The 22273-nt window shown below is 36.7% G+C and overlaps 1 protein-coding gene and 1 non-coding gene across 16 annotated transcripts in view; one reads left to right on the top strand and one right to left on the bottom strand.

The window, feature by feature from the left end:
- The window catches only part of CACNB2 (calcium voltage-gated channel auxiliary subunit beta 2), a 431046-nt gene that overhangs the window by 304832 nt on the left and 103941 nt on the right, over positions 1 to 22273 (top strand). The window lies entirely within an intron of this gene.
- TRNAD-AUC (transfer RNA aspartic acid (anticodon AUC)) lies at positions 11963 to 12038 on the bottom strand. Its single transcript has one exon. It is a non-coding gene; the product is annotated as a tRNA-Asp (tRNA).

Genomic DNA, 22273 nt, shown 5'->3' with positions numbered 1-22273 from the left:
AGTTTATGTAGGGCTAAGGAGAGAAGATTAAATACCACAATGAAACTATCTGAAATGAGATTTCATAAGTGTTCTTTGTTCATTAGGGGTAAAAAAGATGAAAGGAACGATTTTAAAATTATAGCCTCCAAAAAAGTAAAGTGAATTGTTATAATTGACTAGACAGAGAGTTGAGGTGTTATAAGGACTAGGAGATTGCTTTACTGCCTGACCTGTGGTGGCGCAGTGGATAAAGCGTCGACCTGGAAATACTGAGGTCGCCGGTTCAAAACCCTGGGCTTGCCTAGTCAAGGCACATATGGGAGTTGATGCTTCCAGCTCCTCCCCCCTTCTCTCTCTGTCTCTCTCTTCTCTCTCTCCTCTCTAAAATGAATAAATAAAATTTTAAAAAAGAGATTGCTTTACTGAAGGTTTTGAAGAAATTGATGTAATTGAAAAAGTTTTATTTTTACTAAATCCTGTTTGAGGAGGGAAGATGAATTGCACAATTAGTTGTCAAAGTTATTTATGTTCTAGTGATTCCTAGGTCTTTCTAGGGAAAGTTCTAATAATTCTTTCTTTTACTTACAGGATTAACGACCACAGCTTAAAAAACAAAAACAAAAAACCAAATCTTGGCGATTAGAGGCTAAATATAAATACTGTGGTCACCCTTCCCTCCCAACACCTAGTCAGAAAGGTTGTTTTTCAGGAGCCTAGGCAAAAAGGTGGGAACTTAAGTCTTTCGCTTTCTAGATTGATTCCCTGAATAATAAACAACGTAATGCTTCCTTTTGTTATTTTAGAGGAACTTTAGTCATCCTTGCATGAAATATTTATTGAACCAGTTGTAACCTTACATTTGAGGCAACCTACATTCCTTACAGATGAAAGTCAAGTTACAGGTTTACTTACGAGGCAAACCGTGTGTCACACACATTCACACAGAATTACAGTTAGAGCAGATCTTTGGCATAGGGCAGTGGTTCTCAAAGTTTTTGAAGTCGGGGCGCATTTAAAATCCTACAAATAATTGTAGGTGCACTATATACAAATTTTTGAGAAATATGTTCTCATAATTAAGTCAAATATTAAAGAAAATAAATATAAAGTCAAGCGTGCTTTTATGGTAAATGAAATAAATATGACAGAATTAAATTTATTCTGACATTAAAAAACATTTTTATGTTATATTTTTTTGAGTTACACTTTTTAGAATTCATAAAAAAGAGGGGTTAAAAATAAAAAAATGACAAAAAAGTTATCTTTTTATATATATAGATACATTATATATATAGATACATTCTTAGTAAGAGTTAGTATATTCGGCAGGTTCCGGCACGAATGTATTAAGTTTTTTCATTCTTATGTTTATGAGAAACATGAGCCTGATGTGTCCTAGTGTTTTCTTCAATGTTTGGGCATGTATTTGAAAGGCAAATACCTCATTTCCTCGTCAATACATTGAAGAATTCCTCTCTTTTTACTCTTAATTGTGTTGAGTGCAGAAAACCCCCACCATACCCATCATCTTAACTTTACACCAAACAAAGGATAGAAGAAACTTGCCTCCAGTCTCTCCAGGGAACATGGGGGGTAGTGTAAACAATCCAGCACCACAGCTTAACAGCCTTTTGCAACCTAATCAGCCAAGTGAGGTGGGGGTTGGGCAGACTGTCAGCTTACAGCCAATTCCCCAAACCTCTGCCCCCAAAAATCTAAACTCCAAAAACCCTGTTGGTTTTTTGGTCCCCAACAGGCACATATTTCTCTGGAATACCATAGAGCACACCTGGAAATCTTCTAGGGTGCCTTAGCATACACTTTGAGAACCATTGGCTTATGGTATACACTACTTAATTCTGTGACTTTAAATGTTCTGGAGCATGTAAGAAGTCATACAATGGACACACAATGGAGCATATAAATTCTTTGAATAGATAAAAATTTCCGCATGATAAATTAAGGCATTCAGCACATGTGCATTTGATCACCTACCTGGTGGTATGTGTGATGCTATGCTAGGGAATATGAAATGATTAAGCCCTGATCTTCAGGAATTCAGTCTAAGCAGACATTTAAATAGTAACTCTATGGTAATGTACATACATCACCATCTTATTCAACTCTTTAAAATGAGAGGAGAAGTTGATCACACTGAGGCCAAGGTCCCACAGCTACTGTGGACTGTACACTAAGATTTAGGAACTGTCCAATGTTTTGTGTCAATCTTACCATATAGTCTGACTCTGAGTTGGCATTTTCCATGTGATAGTTAGGTCAGCACCCTCTTATCCAAGTGATCAAAAGTCAGCTAACAGATCCTGGTCTTAAATATTTTATTTAAGCTTATAGTCATTAATAAATGAACATTCGATTACTTTTGCTATAAAATAAAGCCTAATGTTTGAGCATAAGTTTATTAATTGAGATTTCTGAACCCATGCAGCCATCTTCAGACTAGAATTTAGTTTAACCTTCATATGAATTTGACTCTATACAAGGATATTTGGGTTCCAGAAAATACAAGAACTGAAAAGATTTTTCATTTTAAATCAGTCATGTTTATACCTCAAAATGAAACTTTATTTTTTTCTTAAATAGCTTAGTTTTATAAAACATGAACCTTTTTTTTCCTAGTCATATACTTTTTTTTTTTTTTTTTTTTTTTTTGTATTTTTCTGAAGCTGGAAACAGGGAGAGACAGTCAGACAGACTCCTGCATGCGCCCGACCAGAATCCACCCGGCACGCCCACCAAGGGCGACGTTCTGCCCACTAGGGGGCAATGCTCTGCCCCTCCGAGGCGTCGCTCTGCCGTGACCAGAGCCACTCCAGCGCTTGGGGCAGAGGCCAAGGAGCCATCCCCAGCACCCGGGCCATCTTTGCTCCAATGGAGCCTTGGCTGCGGGAGGGGAAGAGAGAGACAGAGGGGAAGGAGGGAGGGTGGATAAGCAAATAGGCGCTTCTCCTATGTGCCCTGGCCGGGAATCGAACCCGGGTCCCCCGCACGCCAGGCCGATGCTCTACCGCTGAGCCAGCCAGCCAGGGCCTAGTCATATACTTTTGCTAAGTGTCTTAGACAATTAAAAAGCAAGAATTATGGGCCTGACCCGTGGTTTCACAGTGGATAAAGCATCGAATTGGAACGCCGAGGTCGCCAGTTCAAAACCCTGCACTTGTCTGATCAAGGCACATATAGAAGTTGATGCTTCCTGCTCCCCAATTTTTCTCTCACTCTCACTCTCTCCTCTCTAAAATGAATGAAAAGCAGGAATTAGGTAAAATGTAATATCTTTATAACAAAGTATGTTTTTTCCTAAAAATTCATATATATATAAAATGTTTTGATATTAGTTTAGTCAATTTTGTTAACTCTAGCCCCCCCCAAAGTATCAATTTGAATTAGACAAACAGGGTACCTTATAACCTTAGCTCTTTAAATAATTTTTTATATTTCCTTGAAATATATATGCTTTTTCTTTGGCTGAAAAATGTTCATTGTAACATGACCAATATGTAATCCTTTTTCTTAAGATCTTTTTTTTTTAACTGTGTTTCTTCATCTTTTCTGGATCATAAGTGTCTTTGAATGTAGATGAAATCTAGGAGCCTTCCCCAGGGAAATAACTGACATCTACACAGCTTGGCTGGTATTTCCAGCGTCTTCATAGACCCCTGAGTCAAATCTGTATACCCTAAGGTTACAGAGTACAAGAATCTTGAAGAATCTCCACCTTCCTCTTAGAATAGCTGATGTCTGAAGAACTGTGGACAGTTCTGAAAACTTTGTTTTCCTTGCTCTCAGATACTTGAGGAGATTACCACATGAATTCTTCTTGGAGTGCTCATTTTAGCTATAGTGTTTAGTCTAGTGTGGACGCAGAGGTTGGGCAAATATACAGTACTCTGAATACTTCCATGTGCTGTATATATGGGAAGGGTGTTTTCGTTTAAACAGTTGTCAGTGCTTAGTGATTTCAGTGCTTTGTTTGGTTTTTAGACTTTTCAGTGACCAGCGAGAAAGAATACAGCACTGAAGATCCTGTCAAGTTTAGCCCACAGTGAGAGCCGAGCTTTCTGTGGTTTGGCCCTGCTCTGTGTCTCTTTGGTTTATTGGTCTGTGAACTTCTAGTTGCTTTATCTTGTGTTAACTCCCATAAAGTATAACAACAATTTTGAACCTTTTTATCTCATAGCACACATAAACTAATTACTAAAATTCTGTGGCACACCAAGAAATACATTTTTTGCTGATTTGACAAAAAACATTAGGTATAATTTTGATTCATGCACACTGGACAGCTATAATTGTGTTGGCTGTTGTCATTCTTTTATTTGACAATCTAAGGGAAAAGAGGTCAGTGCCCTGACTTAACAGTTAAGGATTGCGTGCTTTAAAAATTCTTGCGGCTTTAAAATCACTGAAGTATAAGCTACACATTTACTCCTGTTTATTCTTGCCTAAATTATCAGCTTGATTTGGATAACCAGGAGCCGACCAGCTATAGAGAGGGATCCTACCTATGGCTTGCCGAACACTAAGACTGTCTGTTGCCTAATTGCCCCTTTTCCCTGAATTAGACAGAAACCTGCCATCTTTCTGGCTTCCTGGACAAACAAATGAAGTATTAAATGTACCCAGCAGCAGGACTTCTTCCTGCCAAAGGTGTAGGATTTCATTCAACACTCTCTGTCATTCAGCAGCTGGGTGTTCCCTCTGGTGTGGTCCGTCGCTCTTTCCCACCAAACCCCCCTCTTTCTTCACTAGTCGCCTCCTGCCCCCCACAACTTGTTGGGTATTCGTTTTTCTCCCCAAACATATCAACTGGGAGCAACTTGGACAAAGACTTTTCCTGTTGACACTTAAAATTTAACTCCTTAATAGAGGTGTCGTAAATACTTGTGAACTGAATGAATCACAGATCTGCTGAGTGACCAGGAATCCACGACTAGAATCCTAAGCTTTGGGCTTAACGATATTTTGCCATCTGTTTCTTGTAAATAACTATATTAGGAGTTATGTCTTGTCTCCACAACTACCATGTGGCCTTAGAGCGGGGTAATGAGGATGTAGAATTCATTTGTGTAGTATGCTGAGTGATAAGTAGAATGACTTTTGGTTGCTACTTCACTACATTTTTTTAGTGAAAATAATTATTGAATAGTTTTTGGCAGAAATGACCTAAAGACGTCTTTTCAGAAAAGTTTCTGTTTGGTAAGGCAGATGGGTTGAGGGACAATGTGCTAGGAACCACATCCAGACAGGGCAGGGTGGCCTCTGTAGGAAAAAGGAATGCCCCTCCACGAGGCCAGCTCCTGGCTAGTAGCTGCCCCGGCATTCTACTCCTTGTCCTGCGCAAGGGTCCTTTCCAGCCCAGTTACTGAAGTGCTGCTCTGTTCTGAAAAGATGGGATTATAAATTGGGGTATCTTCCAGGTAAATTGAAGTCTATATATAAAATACACATTGTGTGTATTTCACAAACAGGTGTTGAGAATTCTTGGTACTTTTGAAGTATGATTATTCTCCCTTTGGGGCATACTTGGGAATAGAAAGAACTCAAGCATAAGATATAGAAATGGCTAGTGTATTCTTGTGTGCAGACTCTTAGATCAGTTTGTTTTTGTAATATGGTAATACAGATCAAGAGAAAACTGGAATCACATGATTTTGTGATCATTGCAAAGAGTTTTGTCTCATATACTGATAAATATGCTATCATTAAAGACTCATATATAATAGGGGCATTTTTCTGCAGGTGTTGATTATAAATATATATTATCGCATAATAAAAGTTTATTAATATGGGATGACAGCTTCTCAATTATATTTTTCAATAAATTAAGTAATACATATAAAACAATATGTATAACAGTAAGGTGAAAATCCACGCACCCCACAACACTGATTTCAACTAGAGAGCATCGTGGGTAGCTCTGAAGTTCCATGTTGCCCTTCCCAATTCCATTCCTCCCTATCAGCTTATTTTAATGCTGAATTTGATGTTTCTCATTCTCTTCCTTTTCATATTTTCTCTTTCCACATGTGTTTATATTCTGTACAACATATTCCTTCATTTTTGTTTTTGAACCATTATTTAATTGGAATTCTATTAAGGTGTACGTTTGTGACTTGCTTCTTTTGCTCAATATTACATTTGTAAAATTCAGCTATGTTGATTTCTATCACATCAGTTTATTCACTTTTACCAACATTTGATACTTCATCATAGGACTTGCCACAGTTGATCTGTTCTGTCAGTGGATACGTATTTGAGTTACTACGAACAGTCCTGTCACGGAAATTTTGTGCTTGTTTCTTGGTACACGTGTGAGAGAGTTTCTCTAGCATATATAGAACTAGCAGTGGAATTCTTGGGTCATAAGGTATGTATGTGTGTTTTTACCTTTGCTAGATAATGGTGGTTGGTTTTTTAAGTGGTTGTTTTAATATATACTCATACCATCATTGTAGGAGAGTTCCTTTTTCTTTCACATTTTTCCGTAATACTTAATAATGTCAGATTTATCTGATGCAGAAATTAAAAACTCAACTGTTATTTCTGTTTTCATGATTGCATAGAAAATAGAACTTTTCATATAATTTCTGACCTTTATTTTTCTCTTCTATGAAATAGTTGTGGATAGCTTTTAATTTCCAATCAAGTTGTCTTTTCTTTTGTTTTTAGGAGTACCTTGTATATTCTGTATCTGATTATTTTGTTGGTTATTTGTGTTACTAAAAGGTTTTGATTTATAGCTGCTCTTTTCATATTTTTATAGCATTCTAAATTTAATCAAGTAATGCTTATCCATCTTTTTCTATCATTGTCTGTGCTTTGGGGATCTTGCTTAAGAAATTCTTCCATACCCCAGTCTCATAAATAACTCATTTATCTTTATTTCTAATAATGTTAAATTTTGTCTTCCATATTTGTCTTATCTCTCTGAAATTAATTTTTGTATATGGAGTGAGATAGAAATCTCATTTCATTTAATATCTTATTTGTTCCAGAACTTTTTATTAAATAGCTTATTCTTTCCGCACTAGCCTGAAATGTCTGCTCAGTTACAAATCAATATTTGACATAAAGAGGAGATTTGTTTCTGGGTTCCTTTCTCTGTGTCAGTGACATACTACCTAATTACTATAGTTATTAAATACATATTGGGTACATCAACCCACTGTATTCTTCAGGTCAGAGTTGACTATTCTTGAACCTTATAAATTTTAGACACCATGAATGAAATCAAACAGAAAAAAGTAGAAGGATAAAAAACCTCAAACATACCCAGCCGAGATTTAGTTTTGGATTGCATTCACATCTGTATATCAAATTATGGGGAAATGTCTTTGTTATAATATTGAGTCATCCATGAATATGCAATATTGCTTATTAATTCAATTCTTGAATGTTGTATAATTTTTTTCATAAAGGTCCTGCACAATTATATTTTTTGGATTTGTTCCTAGGTGTCTTATATTTTTTAATTGCTGTTACAGTGCCTCTGTCTCACTTTCTGTCTCTCAAGTTATAGTTTCTGTTTGCTGATGTATAAAAATGCAGTTGATTTAATACAAAAATTTTTTTTTTTTTTTCATTTTTCTGAAGCTGGAAACAGGGAGAGACAGTCAGACAGACTCCAGCATGCGCCCGACCGGGATCCACCCGGCACGCCCACCAGGGGCGGTGCTCTGCCCCCCAGGGGGCGATGCTCTGCCCATCCTGGGCGTCGCCATATTGCGACCAGAGCCACTCTAGCGCCTGAGGCAGAGGCCACAGAGCCATGCCCAGCGCCCGGGCCATCTCTGCTCCAATGGAGCCTTGGCTGCGGGAGGGGAAGAGAGAGACAGAGAGGAAAGCGCGGCGGAGGGGTGGAGAAGCAAATGGGCGCTTCTCCTGTGTGCCCTGGCCAGGAATCGAACCCGGGTCCTCCGCACGCTAGGCCGACGCTCTACCGCTGAGCCAACCGGCCAGGGCCAAAATTTTTTTTTTTTTTGTATTTTTAAGAAGTTGGAAACGGGGAGGCAGTCAGACAGGCTCCCGCATGTGCCCAACTGGGATCCATCCGGCATGTCCACCAGGGGGCGATGCTCTGCCCATCTGGGGCGTTGCTCTGTTGCAACCAGAGCCATTCTAGCACCTGAGGCAGAGGCCACGGAGCCATCCTCAGCGCCTGGGCCAACTTTGCTCCAATGGAGCCTTGGCTCAGGGAGGGGAAGAGAGAGACAGAGAGGAAGGAGAGAGGGAGGAGTGGAGAAGCAGATGGGCACTTCTGTGTGCCCTGGCCGGGAATCGAACCCGGGACTCCTGCACACCAGGCCGATGCTCTACCACTGAGCCAACCGGCTAGGGCCTTAGTGCAAAATCTTTATATTTATTAGTCTTTCTAAACACTTCATTAAATCCTAATAAATTTTCTGTAGGTCTTTGGGTTTTCTATTAGACATATTTAGAACAATCATGTGAATAATGAAAATTTTATTTCTTCTTCTCTTTTAACTTTCAGTTTTTTCTTTTATTTTACTGGCTAAAATGTCCATGGCAGTGTTGATTATATATAATAATAGCAGGCATCTGGTCTTTGGGAGTCTTTTAAAAGAATATTTTAACTTTTTTACTATTTAGTATAATAATTGATATGAGTTCTCTATAGATATACTTTGTTATGTTAAGTATTCTTCCATTTCTTATTTGCTGGGCTTTTAAAAAATCATGAATTAATATTGAATTTTATCAAGTGCCCATTTTTATATCTTTGAAAATGATTATATAATTTTTTCTTTAAAATTTTTATTGTAATAAATTATATTAATAGACTTTCTACATTAAGTTGACTTTGCATTCTTATACACACAGCATTTTCACAATAGTCCACCCTTTTTCTTAAGAGATTTTATTTATTTATTTTTTAAGACTTTATTCATTTTAGAGAGGGGAGAGAGAGAGAAAGAGAGAAATGGGGAGGAGCAGGAAATATCATTCCCATATGTGCCTTGACTGGGCAAGCCTAGGGTTTCCAACCAGCGACCTCGGAGTTCCAGGTTAACAGTTTATCTACTGCGCCACCAAAGGTCAGGAGGTCGGTCTACCCTATTGCTAACATGAACTTTCAAAAATTTTGTGTTGGGAAGGTTGTTGTATGTGTGAGCACTGGGGAGAGTGGCTTTTAATCTTTCTATTTTGCACTATCCTCATGTGGTTTAAGATTGAAGCTTATTATAATAAAGTTGTTTGTTTGTTTGATTTCTCTGCCCTGGAGGAGTCTCTGTTATGTTCTGATTACTTCTCCCTTGTATATTTTCTAGAACCTACTGGAAAATTCCTTTACATACTGTGGTTTTTAATAGACTTTTTAAACTATTAATTCAAATTCTGTGATAATTCTAGAACCCGTTAGGGTTCCCGCTCTCCTGAAGTCATTTTGGGTGTGATAGCTTCCTCGTTTCATTTCCATTTCATCTCTATTTTCACATTGTTTAGTCATAAATTTACTTATGATATTCTTGTTACCTTATTTAATCTGTTATGATTCTTCTTTTCCTTCTAAATTTTCCTTAGTTTTAGAATTTCACAAATATTTATCAATTACAAATTTTATAGAATAAAACTTAGTTTATAATTTTCTCATTTTTTTCTATTTCATAAAATTTTGTTTTTTTATTTCCTTCTAATTTTTTTCACTTAAATAAGGTACTTAGCTTATTATTTCTCTACTCTCCTCTGTTAATCGTTTATGCTTTTTAAATTTTTATTTAAGAACCACGTTTTCTGTATCCCACACATTTTAATATGTAGTATTTCATTCTTGTTCAGTTCTAAGTATTTTCACTTTTATTTCTTATTGGAGCTGAGTCTTTTCTACTGTGCTGATTCCCAGTGTGTGTGAGTTATCTTCCTGTTGTCCTTTCTCTGCCCTTTGCTTGTAGGTTGATCGTTTGACATAGAATATAGCTTGATTTTAGTAAAACACGTTCTGTCTTTTTAAAATGTAGCATTCAATCTTCTAATTTTGAGATTGCACATATCAGTTCTTGTTTTGCATTACAGTCTTACTTGGTTCTTTTATATAAAATATTCCAGTTTTTCTGTTCATCTCTCATGTCACTATTTTTTTTCTTTCATTAGAATGATTGAATTTTTTAATATCTGTTTCACTCTTGGCTAGTTTGGCCATCATACGTTACAGTTCTGTCTTAGGTTTTTCCCTCCCAGTGGATACTATAGAAATTACAGCCGGAATTCTGAAAGTAATACTATACCCTCCTTTTGGACAACAAAGACTTTAGAACATTTAAGCCTTATAGCTCCTCCATATTTTTGCCAGTAATTTTATTTTATCTGCATTTCAACACTACATAATAAATATTATTATTACTTTTTATCTTTTTAAAAGTCCGTATTTACTCAGATTTATCCTTTTTATTACTACTGCCTTTGCTAACCATTTCTTTTGGTAGCAAGGAGTCCTTCTGATACCAGTATTGTTTTGCTTGAAATATATTATTTATTTATATGTTTCTTTTATGAGAACATTTTTATTTATGAAGTCTCTACATCTGTCTGGAAAAAACCCAGCTCATTTACAAAGGATAGTTTCACTTGAGAACAATTTTGGGTTGGTACTTATTTTATCCTAGTACTTGGAGATGATATTTTTTACTGCCTTTTGACTTTGGCTATTGAAGAGTCAGTTCTCAATGTAATGATCAATGCTTTGTATACATTCTTTTTTTTCCTACTTGCTTTAAGATCTTTCTTTCTTTGGTGATTCATAGTTCTTGGTTTTAATAAAGGTGTAGATTTCTTTCTTTTTTCTTTCCTTTTTAAAAATTTTAACTTATTGTGCCCCCTGAATTGAAGATGTGAACATTTCACCAATCCTGGAAAATTCTCCACTGTTATCCTTGAAAAGAAAATAAAAACTAGCATTGTTAGCTATTCTTTGGTGGAATGCCTGTCCAAAATGTGCAGTCTTCTTATTGCCCAGATTGGGAGATGCGTTAATGAAGTCTTACACTTATTATTGCATCTGAGTTTAGGTAAAGTCCTCTATTGATTTTACAGTTATTTACGTACATATTTAAACAGGAAAAAAATCAAGACAATGTCTTAAAAGGGTTATATTGCCTGAAATAATAGAAAAGAAACTTTTATAAGTAGGACATGTGTAATTTCAACAGACATCAAGGGTATAATGACAGGCTCAGACTGAATCTGACTCAATATACAAACCTTTCTTAGAATTTCATACTCACACAGAATGTTTACAGTCTTATGTCCATGGTACTTGGAGGGAAGGGAAGAATGAGAAGGCATTCATTCTTATCCTCTTGAGCTAAAGTTGCCTATAAGATTTCTTTCTTTTTTTCTTCCTTTTTTTTTAAGTGTTGTTGAACAGCTTCTAAAAGTCTCTTATTTTAGAGTTCAGTGGCCCAACAAGGGACCGTGTAGTATGAAGTGTTCTGACCTGTGCTTTGTGTTGTTGAGACATGCTTCCGAAAAGAAATTACTAAGAATTGTAGATACGATTCTAATATATGAGGTTGGGAAGTGTGATACACATGTACTCATTTACTATTTATCTACATGGAAAGCATTTCTATATTTGCATTTACTGGGTCAACCAAACAAATCATTTAAGTAGATAATCATTTATCTTTGGGTTTGGTCAAATCTATCTATAGATAGATAGATATCTCCTTTTTTTTTTTTTTGTATTTTTCTGAAGCTGGAAATGGGGAGGCAGTCAGACAGACTCCCGCATGCGCCCGACAGGGATCCACCCGGCACGCCCACCAAGGGGCGATGCTCTGTTGAGACCAGAGCCACTCTAGTGCCTGAGGCAGAGGCCACGGAGCCATCCCCAGCACCCGGGCCATCTTTGCTCCAATGCAGCCTTGGCTGCGGGAGGGGAAGAGAGAGACGGAGAGGAAGGAGAGGGGGAGGGGTGGAGAAGCAGATGAGTGCTTCTCCTGTGTGCCCTGGCTGGAAATCAAACCCAGGACTTCTGCATGATAGGCCGACGCTCTACCACTGAGCTAATTGGCCAGGGCTAGATATCTCCTTTTTTACATGTGATAATATTTCGAATAATTGCTCAGTAAATGTCGAGTTGCTTGCTTTCTCCATGCATTTGCCTTTAGCTGTGGGAATAGAATGAATCTGCTTTTCTTCTGATTCCTAAACTTAGTCCTGAACTTTTTTAATACATTTCTCAACAATGTCTAAAAAAAACTTATATTGCCTTTTCTTATGGTTATTGCTGTAGGAGTAAACATATTCTATTTCAGTCAAGAAAGTACTTCTGGAGATGGCAGCGGAGTAGGCAGATGCATAGACTTCCAGCTCACACCATCAAACTGGATTACAAATTAATTTAGGAACAATCAGTGTGAAAAACCAACTCTGGACTACAAAAACAGCTCTTAAAAACCAAGGAGTAAAGAAGAAGCCACACCGAGCCTCGTAGGGAGTGCTGAGGAGTAGTGGGTCTCCCCTGCTTACAGGAATGGAGGGAGGTGAGGCTGAGAGCCCAGAAAGGCGCTCACTCCAAAGAAAAGAGCAGAAAATATTGCTCACAGCCACTTGCCTGGGGACTTGGGAACTAGGTGTGTTGAAAGGGCTGGCTAGTCTTCCAAAAGGAAAGGGGAGAGAGAGAGACAGATGGTGAGGGGCAGAGGAATGCATGGGATGATGTGAGAAGCTGACTCATCTAGTGCTGGAGGCGGTTATAGCTGGGGGAGGGGTTGATCTTTCCACACAATACAAGACAAAAGTGGTTCCAGGTGACCCATCTCCAGACATATCTCTAGCTCCAATCAGCGCAACAAGACAGCTGAAAACAGAAGTGCGATGGAGGGGCAGTAACTCAGATCTCCATGGAGATCTGAGATACACTTCCCCCCTACTGAAGCTAAGAAAACACCCCACCCCTGGAGAGAGTAACTGGCAGATCAGGCCTTCAGAGTCTCAAGTTACACTGAACACATTCCTGGAAACAGTTTCAAATAAGCCTCCTGCTGAGATCAGTAAACTAGACTACCTCCTGTTAAGAAAACTGAGAAGAAAACAAACAAATCCAGACTGAGAAGAAAACAAACAAATCCAGACTTCAAAGCGGCTCTACTAGAAAAGCCAAATCAGACAGTGGATTACAAATAACAGCTGATGCCAACCCAAGAAGACCTAGAAATAACACAACTGAAAGTTGGAGGCAGAAAACACCAAGCCTAGACTCAACCAGCTTTACAAGCAAAACACCCAAATGCAGACATAATGAGAAGACAGAGAAGTGCAATCTAAATGAAACCACAAGAGAAATCTGCAGAAATAAACTGAGTGATATGGAAATAACTAAACTTCTGGATGCAGAGTTTAAAAATATGATTGTTAGGATGCTTAGGGATCTTAGAACAACAATGGATGGTCATTACAAACACCTAAATAAAGAAATAGCAAGTATAAAAAAAGACATTGAAATATTAAAAAAGAATCAGTCGGAGATGACAAATACAATATCAGAAATGAAGACCACAATGGAACGAATTAAAAACAGAATGGATGAAGCTGAGGATTGAATCAGTGAGTTGTAGGACAAGTTGAATGAAGGCATGGAAGCAGAGCAGAAAAAAGAAGAGACTCAAAAATCTAAGGGAACTCTAAGAGAGCTCTGTGACAACATGAAGAGAAATAACATCCGCATCATAGGGGTTCCTGAGGAAGAGAAAGAACAAGGGATAGAGATTTTGTTCAATCATAACATAGCTAAATTAATGCAGGAAAAACTCTCACAAGTTCAAAAAGCACAGAGAACTCCATTAAAGAGAAACCCAAAGAAATCTACACTAAGAAACATTATAATTAAAATACCAAAGCTAAGCGATAAAGAGAAAATATTAAAAGCTGCTAGAGAAAAAAAGGTTATCACCAACAAAGGAGCACCCATAAGGATGACATCTGACTCTCAACAGAAATACTTGAGGCTATAAGGGAATGGAAAGAAATATTCAAAGTAATGCAGAACAAAAACCTACAACCAAGACTACTTTATCCAGCAAGGCTATCATTTAAAATTGAAGGAGAAATAAAAAGCTTCCCAGACAAAAAAAACCTCAAGGAATTCATTATAACCAAACCAATGCTGCAGGAAATGTTAAAGGGCCTGTTGTAAACAGATCAAAGTGGGAAAAGAATATACCAAAAGAGGAATACAGCTTCAAAGAATAAAATGGTAATAACTACATATTAATAATAACCTTAAATGTAAATGGATTAAATGATCCAATCAAAAGACATAGCATAGCTGCATGGTAAGAAAACAGGACTCATACATATGCTGTCTACAAGAGACACACCTTAAAACAAAAGATGCACATAGACTGAAGTTAAAAGGATGGAAAAAAATATTTCATGCAAATGGAAATGAGAAAAAAGCTGGGTAGCAATGCTTATATCAGACAAAATGGACTTTAAAACAAAGGCTAACTGTTGGTGGGAATGTAAAATAGTACAACCATTATGGAAGAAAGTATGGTGGTTCCTCAAAAAACTGAAAATAGAACTATCTTATGACCCAGCAATCCCTCTACTGGGTATATACCCCCAAAACTCAGAAACAGTGATACGCAAAGACACATGCAGCCCCATGTTCATTGCAATGTTGTTCACAGTGGCCAGGACATGGAAATAACCAAAAAGCCCATCAATAGATGACTGGATAAAGAAGATGTGGCACATATACACTATGAAATACTACTCAGCCATAAGAAATGATGACATCGGATCATTTACAGCAAAATGGTGGGATCTTGATAACATTATACGAAGTGAGATAAGTAAATCAGAAAAAACCAGGAACTGCATTATTCCATACGTAGGTGGGACATAAAAGTGAGACTAAGAGACATTGATAAGAGTGTGGTGGTTACGGGGGGAGGGGGGAGAGGGAAAGGGGGAGGGGGAGGGGCACAAAGAAAACTAGATAGAAAGTGACAGAGGACAATCTGACTTTGGGTGATGGGTATGCAACATAATTGAACGACAAGACAACCTGGACATGTTGTCTTTGAATATATGTATCCTGATTTATTGATGTCATCCCATTAAAAAAATAAAATTATAATAATAAAAAAAAAGAAAATTGTAATCAAATGTTATAACAATTCTAATTTATAAGAAAACGTGAATTTGAGTTATAAATTTTTGAATGAAATAATTATATGTGAATGAATGCTGGAGTGACAATAAATTATGACTTGAATTAAAAAAAACAAACAAAGGCTATAGTAAGAGATAAAGAAGGTCACTACATAATGATAAAGGGAGTAATCCAACAGAAAGATATAACCATTATAAATATCTACGCACCTAATATAGGAGCACCTACATATATAAAGCAGACTTCAATGGATATAAAGGGCGAGAATAACTGCAATACTAGAATAGTAGGGGATTTCAATACCCCACTAACATCACTAGGTAGATCATCAAGAAAGAAAATTAACAAAGAAACAGCAGACTTAAAGGACATACTAGATCCACTGGATTTAATACATATCTTCAGAAACTTTCACTGTAAAGCAGCAGAATATACATTATTTTCAAGTGCTCATTGTACATTCTCTAGGACAGACCACATGTTAGGGCACAAAAGTGGTCTCAACAAATTTAAGAAGACTGAAATCATATTAAGCATTTTCTCTGATCACATTATCATGAAACTAGAAATCAACCACAACAGAAAAATTAAAAAATTCTCAAACACATGGAAACTAAATAGCAGGTTCTTAAATAACAAATGGATAAACAATGAGATCAAAGAAGAAATTAAAAAATTCCTAGAAACGAATGATAATGAGCATACAACAACTCAAAATTTATGGGACACAGCAAAAGCAGTACTGAGAGGGAAGTTCACAGCGCTACAGGCATACTAAAAAAGCTAGAGAAAGCTCAAATAAACAACCCTGCATTTAAAAGAACTAGAAAAAGAACAGGAAGTAAAGCCCAGATATAGTAGAAGGAAGGAAATAATAAAGATCAGAACAGAAATAAATGATACAGAGGCTAAAGAAACAATACAGAAGATCAATGAAACCAGGAGCTGGTTCTTTGAAAAGGTAAACAAGATTGATGAACCTTTAACTAGATTCACCAAGAAAAAAGAGGACTCAAATAAAATTAGAAATGAGAGTGGAGAAATAACAACTGATACAATAGAAATACAAAATATTGTAAGAAAATACTATGAAGATCTGTATGCCAAAAAAGTAGACAACCTAGGTTAAATGGACAAGTTCCTTGAAACATTACAATCTTCCAAAAATTAATCTGGAAGAATCAGGAAATCTAAACAGACCGATTACAACAAATGAGATCGAAACAGTTATCAAAAAACTCCCAACAAAGAAAAGTCCTGGGCCTGATGGCTTCACAAGTGAATTCTACTAAATGTTCAAAGAACTAACTCCTATCCTTCTCAAGCTATTTCAAAAAATTCAAGAAGAAGGAAGACTTCCAAGCTCCTTTTATGAGGCAAGCATAATCCTCATTCCAAAACCAGGCAAAGACAACACAAAGAAAGAAAATTATAGGCCAATATCCCTGATGAATATATCAATAGTTGCTAAAATCCTCAACAAAATATTAGCAAACTGTATCTAGCAATATATGAAACAAAATCATACACCATGATCAAGTGGGATTTATTCTGGGGAGGCAAGGCTGGTACAGTATTCACAAATCAATCAATGTGATTCATCACATAAACAAAAGGAAGGAGAAAAACCACATGATAATTTCAATAGATGCAGAAAAAGCATTTGATAAAATCCAGCACCCATTCATGATCAAAACTCTCAGCAAAGTGGGAATACAGGGAACATACCTCAACATGATAAAAGCCATCTATGAGAAACCCACAGCCAACATCATACTCAATGGGCAAAAATTAAAAGCTATCCCCTTAACATCAGGAACAAGGAAGGGGTGGCCCCTTTCACCACTCTTATTCAACATAGTCCTTGAAGTCCTAGCCGCAGCAATCAGACAAGAAGAAGAAATAAAAGGCATCTAAATTGGAAGAGAAGAAGTAAAACTATCATTATTTGCAGATGATATGATATTGTATATAGAAAACCCTAAAGTCTCAGTCAAAAAATTACTAGACCTGATAAATGAATTCAGCAGGGTGGCTGGATATAAAATTAATACTCAGAAATCTGAGGCATTTTTATACACGAACAATGAACAGTCAGAAAGAGAAATTAAGGAAACAATCCCCTTCACTACTGCAACCAAAAAAATAAAGTACCTAGGAGTAAATTTAACCAAGGAGATTAAAAACTTGTACTCGGAAAATTATAAAACATTGATAAAAGAAATCAAGGAAGATACAAATAAGTGGAAACATATACCGTGCTTATGGTTAGGAAGAATAAACATCATTAAAATGTCTATATTACCCAAAGCAATTTATAGATTCAATGCAATACCAATTAAAATACCAATGACATACTTCAAAGATATAGAATACATATCCCCAAAATTTATATGGAACCAAAAAAGAACACGAATAGCTCAGCAATCTTGAAAAGGAAGAATAAAGCGGGAGGTATCACACTTCCCGATATCAAGCTATACTACGAGGCCAGTGTACTCAAAACAGCCTGGTACTGGCATAAGAACAGGCATATAGATCAATGGAACAGAACAGAGAACTTAGAAATAAACCCACAGCTTTATGGACAACTGATATTTGACAAAGGAGGTAAGAGCATACAATGGAGTAAAAACAGCCTCTTTAATAAATGGTTTTGGGAAAATTGGACATCTGCTTGCAAAAAAATGAAACTAGACCACCAACTTACACCATTCACAAAAATAAACTCAAAATGGATAAAAGACTTAAATGTAAGCTGTGAAACCATAAGCATCCTAGAAGAAAACGTAGGCAGTAAGCTCCCCGACATCTCTCGCAGCGATATATTTACAGATTTATCTCCACAGGCAAGTGAAATAAAAGACAGGACAATCAAATGGGACTATATCAAACTAAAAAGCTTTTCACAGCTAAAGACAACAAGAACAGAATAAAAAGACAAACTATACAATGGGAGAACATATTCGACAATACGTCTGATAAGGGGTTAATAACCAAAATTTATAAAGAATTTATAAAACTCAACTCCAGGAAGACAAACAATCCAATCAAAAATATGGCACAAGAAATGAATAGACACTTCTACAAAAAGGACATACATATGGCCAATAGGCATATGAAAAAATGCTCAACATCACTAATCATTAGAGAAATGCAAATTAAAACCACAATGAGCTATCACCTCACAGCAGTCAGAATGGTGCTCATTAACAAAACACAGAATAAGTGCTGTAGAAGATGTGGAGAAAAGGGAACCCTCCTGTACTGCTGGTGGGAATGCAGACTGGTGCAGCCACTGTGGAAAACAGTATTGAGATTCCTCAAAAAATTAAAAATCGAACTGCCTTTTAACCCAGCTATCCCACTTTTAGGAATATACCCCAAGGACACCATAGCACTGTTCCAAAAGGAGAAATGCACCCCCATGTTTATGGCAGCGTTGTTCATAATAGCAAAGATCTGGAACAGCCCAAGTGTCCATCAGTGGATGAGTGGATTAAAAAGCTTTGGTACATATATATTATGCAATACTAATCAGTCATAAGAAATGATGACATGAAATCATTTATAATAACATGGATGAAACTTGATAACATTATACTGAGTGAAATAAGTAAAACAGGAAAAACTAAGAACTATATGATTCCATACATAGATGAGGCATAAAAATGAGACTCAGAGACATTGACAAGAGTGTGATGGTAGCTGGAGAAGGGTGAGGAGGGGGGTTGGAGGGGAGGGGCACAAAGAAAACCGGTTAGAATGTGACAGAAGTCAATTTGACTTTGGGTGAGGGGTATGCAACATAATCAAATGTCAAAATAATCTGGAGATGTTTTCTCTGAACATATGTACCCTGATTTATCAATGTCACTGCATTAAAATTAAAAAAAGGAAAGAAAGTACTTCTGGAGTAACAATGTTGACCTTGAACATAGACTTTACATGGGATGATCTGTAATATGAATAAAAACTCACCATGTACTTTTTCTTTTGTTTAAAAGCCTTACATATAAATTGCTCTTTTGCTCTTTAAAAAGCCAGAAAAGCAGGGAAATTAACTGAGACAAAACTACTGTCCACTCATTTGATAAGTAAAAAAACAAAGTACAGATGAGTCCAAGGATATTTTGTTGACCCTGTAGCCTTTCCTTTCTACAGACGTATGACAGACATATGTCTGTCACAAGACCATTATTTATCTTTTCAAGAAAGAATAGATTAATTTTATAAATAGAGGTTACATCATTTGATATTTATTGCATTAGAAACTACAACAAAACAATTTAAAACACTAAAATACACAATCACAATCCCTTACCCATCAGAGCCATAAGTCCTCACAGGTCACATAGCTTCTGGAAAATTCCAGTGTACAATCACGAGAGAATGAAAATATAACAAGTGTGGTTATTAAATAGTTTTGACCTGGTGGACTCCCTAAAAGAGTTCAGGGACTTCAAGGGGTTCCTGAATCACTCTGGAAACTGCTGGCCTAATAGAACTGGAAAAACTCTTATCTGCTGAGCCCATATCGATGCTTTCTGCTGGTGATGTAGCAATATTGTGGCTTCTCTCCTGTCTTCTACATATCATGCAAGTGCCTCCTATAGTGGGGGGGGGGACCCAACACAGCTCTCTGTTAGCAAAAATTATGTAAATACAATTACCAGGCATCCATGCCCTTTGACATATGAAAGAATCTTGGGGAGTGAGGGGAGTGCTGAGTTGGCAATAGATAATCCAACACAACATTTCATTAAAAAACTATGAAAATTTACCCAATTTGACAATACGGCATCTATGTGAAGGGTAAAATTTCTATGCAGGTAGAGCCCTTGCTAATCCTTAAACTGCCTTAATCCCTTCACAATTGTTACCCCTTTGCCTCGGTCTTTGACAGAAATAAAGCTATGAAATAATCACTAAATACATCTTTGACTACTGTCCCCCAGAATTTCCAGTGGGTTTATTTATCCTGAGACTGTGTGTGTATACATGGCAGGGGGCTAAATTAGGTTTGCATTTGTGAGTATGCAAAACATCGAATTTATTCTTATATTATTATTTATTAATTTGCATTTTTCCATACAGACAACTGTAAAACTGCTTCTGCCCAACTCTGTGTGTGTTTGTATGTGTAATCATATATCATCTTAACATCAAAATTGTTGAGATTTACTTAGACACAGCAGTCTGGTTCTAGTTGAAGAGCCCACAGTATAAGTGAGTCCAGAACATGAGCGGTTGTCACATAGATCATCAGGCCTTGGGTGTAGAATAACTTTTTATGTATTATAAAAACCTAGGGACTGTTTTAAGACGTTTGTTAACAAAAAGAGAGTGAGTATAAAAATGAATAATCCTTCTATAAATAATGTTTTAAAAGATTTAAGTTGGATATTATCTTGAAAATTCTTAATGCCAGGTGCAATAAAAGAAGAGTAAAACAGAGATAGTGAATTAAATTTTATGTTTATTAATGTCTAGTCTACCATAAAAAGCATTTTTCTTTCTTTGGTGGAAAGATTTAGAAATATCTGTTTTTTTTTCAAGTTTGAATAAGATCTCAGAAGCCATTTCTAGTATACTTAGCTAAACCAGTTTGGGCAGGAAAGTATAAATTTGAACCTTCTGGAATAATTTATTCATGGTAAGTAAAGCAGATGGCAACAACAATAGATAAAATAATCACCTAATGAAAACCATGCTGTTTTCTTTGTCTTAATCTTTGCCACATTCCTTATCCTGCCCTCAAAAATTAGAAAAAGACTCATAGGTTAACACTGGTCCTTGAAAGTTCTATTAAGGCCATGTGCATGTGTGGATAGATTAATCCTCCTTGACATATATGGCTTTATAATCAGAAGTACTGTTGCTTGCAAAGCATATTTGATAATTTAAACACAAAAACACCTGAAGAAATAATATGAATCTCTTATGCATACAAAATGTTACTGGATCCCTATTCCATGTGGATGCCAAAACCAAATGAGTTTATACAAGTGAACAGAAATAGTGTTTTGTTTTTCCATATGCACTTAGAGAATGTGCAAAAATGTTCAGAAATATAAATTTGCCAAAGATTACTACATATGCCTGAATATAAGATGAGGTTTTTTACCAAAAAATATTCCTTAGAAAAGAGAGATTCACCTTCTGTTGGAACCCTCAGAGTCCCTCCTGGCCCAGGAAGCCCATTAGCCTGAGTGGTCTCAGTTTAATCTCATTTGGAGGTGTTTATATAATTCACCTGGTAAATTTGACTTACAATTTAAATAGAGACAGCATTTATTTCTGGGAATCTGACTTCACAATTGGAAATATTAGATGCTCTGGTGAACTCAAGAATACAAAACAGTATTTGGTGGTTTTTGGTTTTTTTCCCAACAAATTGGCTGACAGTTTCCTCCAGAGGGGACTTAGGTGTTTCCATTGTCTCTACTAATGACTATGAGACAGGTGAAAAAGTTCAAAGAAAGTTGTTTTATGAAATCTGAGTAAGGGTGTGGAAAGAAGGATATTTCTAGATTAGTGTACATCTATATAACCTGCTATGTAAGTAGTGTTGTAACCAAATTCTAAGTAAACTTGTCGTATGGGACAAGTAATACTTTCTGCTATAACAAACATTCCTGGACATCTCAGTGTTCTCACATGGTAAAGATTTATTTCTCATGTGTGTCATAATCCAGCACCCACCGAGTGGCTCTTCTCCAAGCAGTGGATGGGTATGCAGACTGTATTTTACAATAGTGCCGTTGTGAACACGTAATAACCACCAGACTTGCTACAAAAGAAGTGAAAGAACACAAAAGACCGCGCAAATCATTTTTATGCCAGGCTGGGAAGTGGCAGGCATCACGTTCCCCTGGCCCAAACTCAATCACATAGGGCCCACCTAACTGCTAGGAGGGCTGAAAATGTATTTGTCCATGTTCTGAGGAAGAAAGTGGCATTAGCAAGCATCTAGAGTCTCTGCCATTGGACTGTCTTCTCTGATCCTAAGAGTTGGATCCCAGAAGATGTTTAAAGTTTTCATTTGTAAAATGTGAGATTACCTAACATTTGTAATCTCCTTCACTTTTGGCATTCCAGTTTGTGTGTTTTTATTCCCAGCATCACCAC

The sequence above is a fragment of the Saccopteryx bilineata genome, chromosome 5 (genome assembly GCF_036850765.1).
Source record: "Saccopteryx bilineata isolate mSacBil1 chromosome 5, mSacBil1_pri_phased_curated, whole genome shotgun sequence".
Lineage (NCBI taxonomy): Eukaryota > Metazoa > Chordata > Mammalia > Chiroptera > Emballonuridae > Saccopteryx > Saccopteryx bilineata.
The sequence above is the reverse complement of the archived record's forward strand: the minus strand, read 5'-3'. Positions and strand labels throughout refer to the sequence as shown.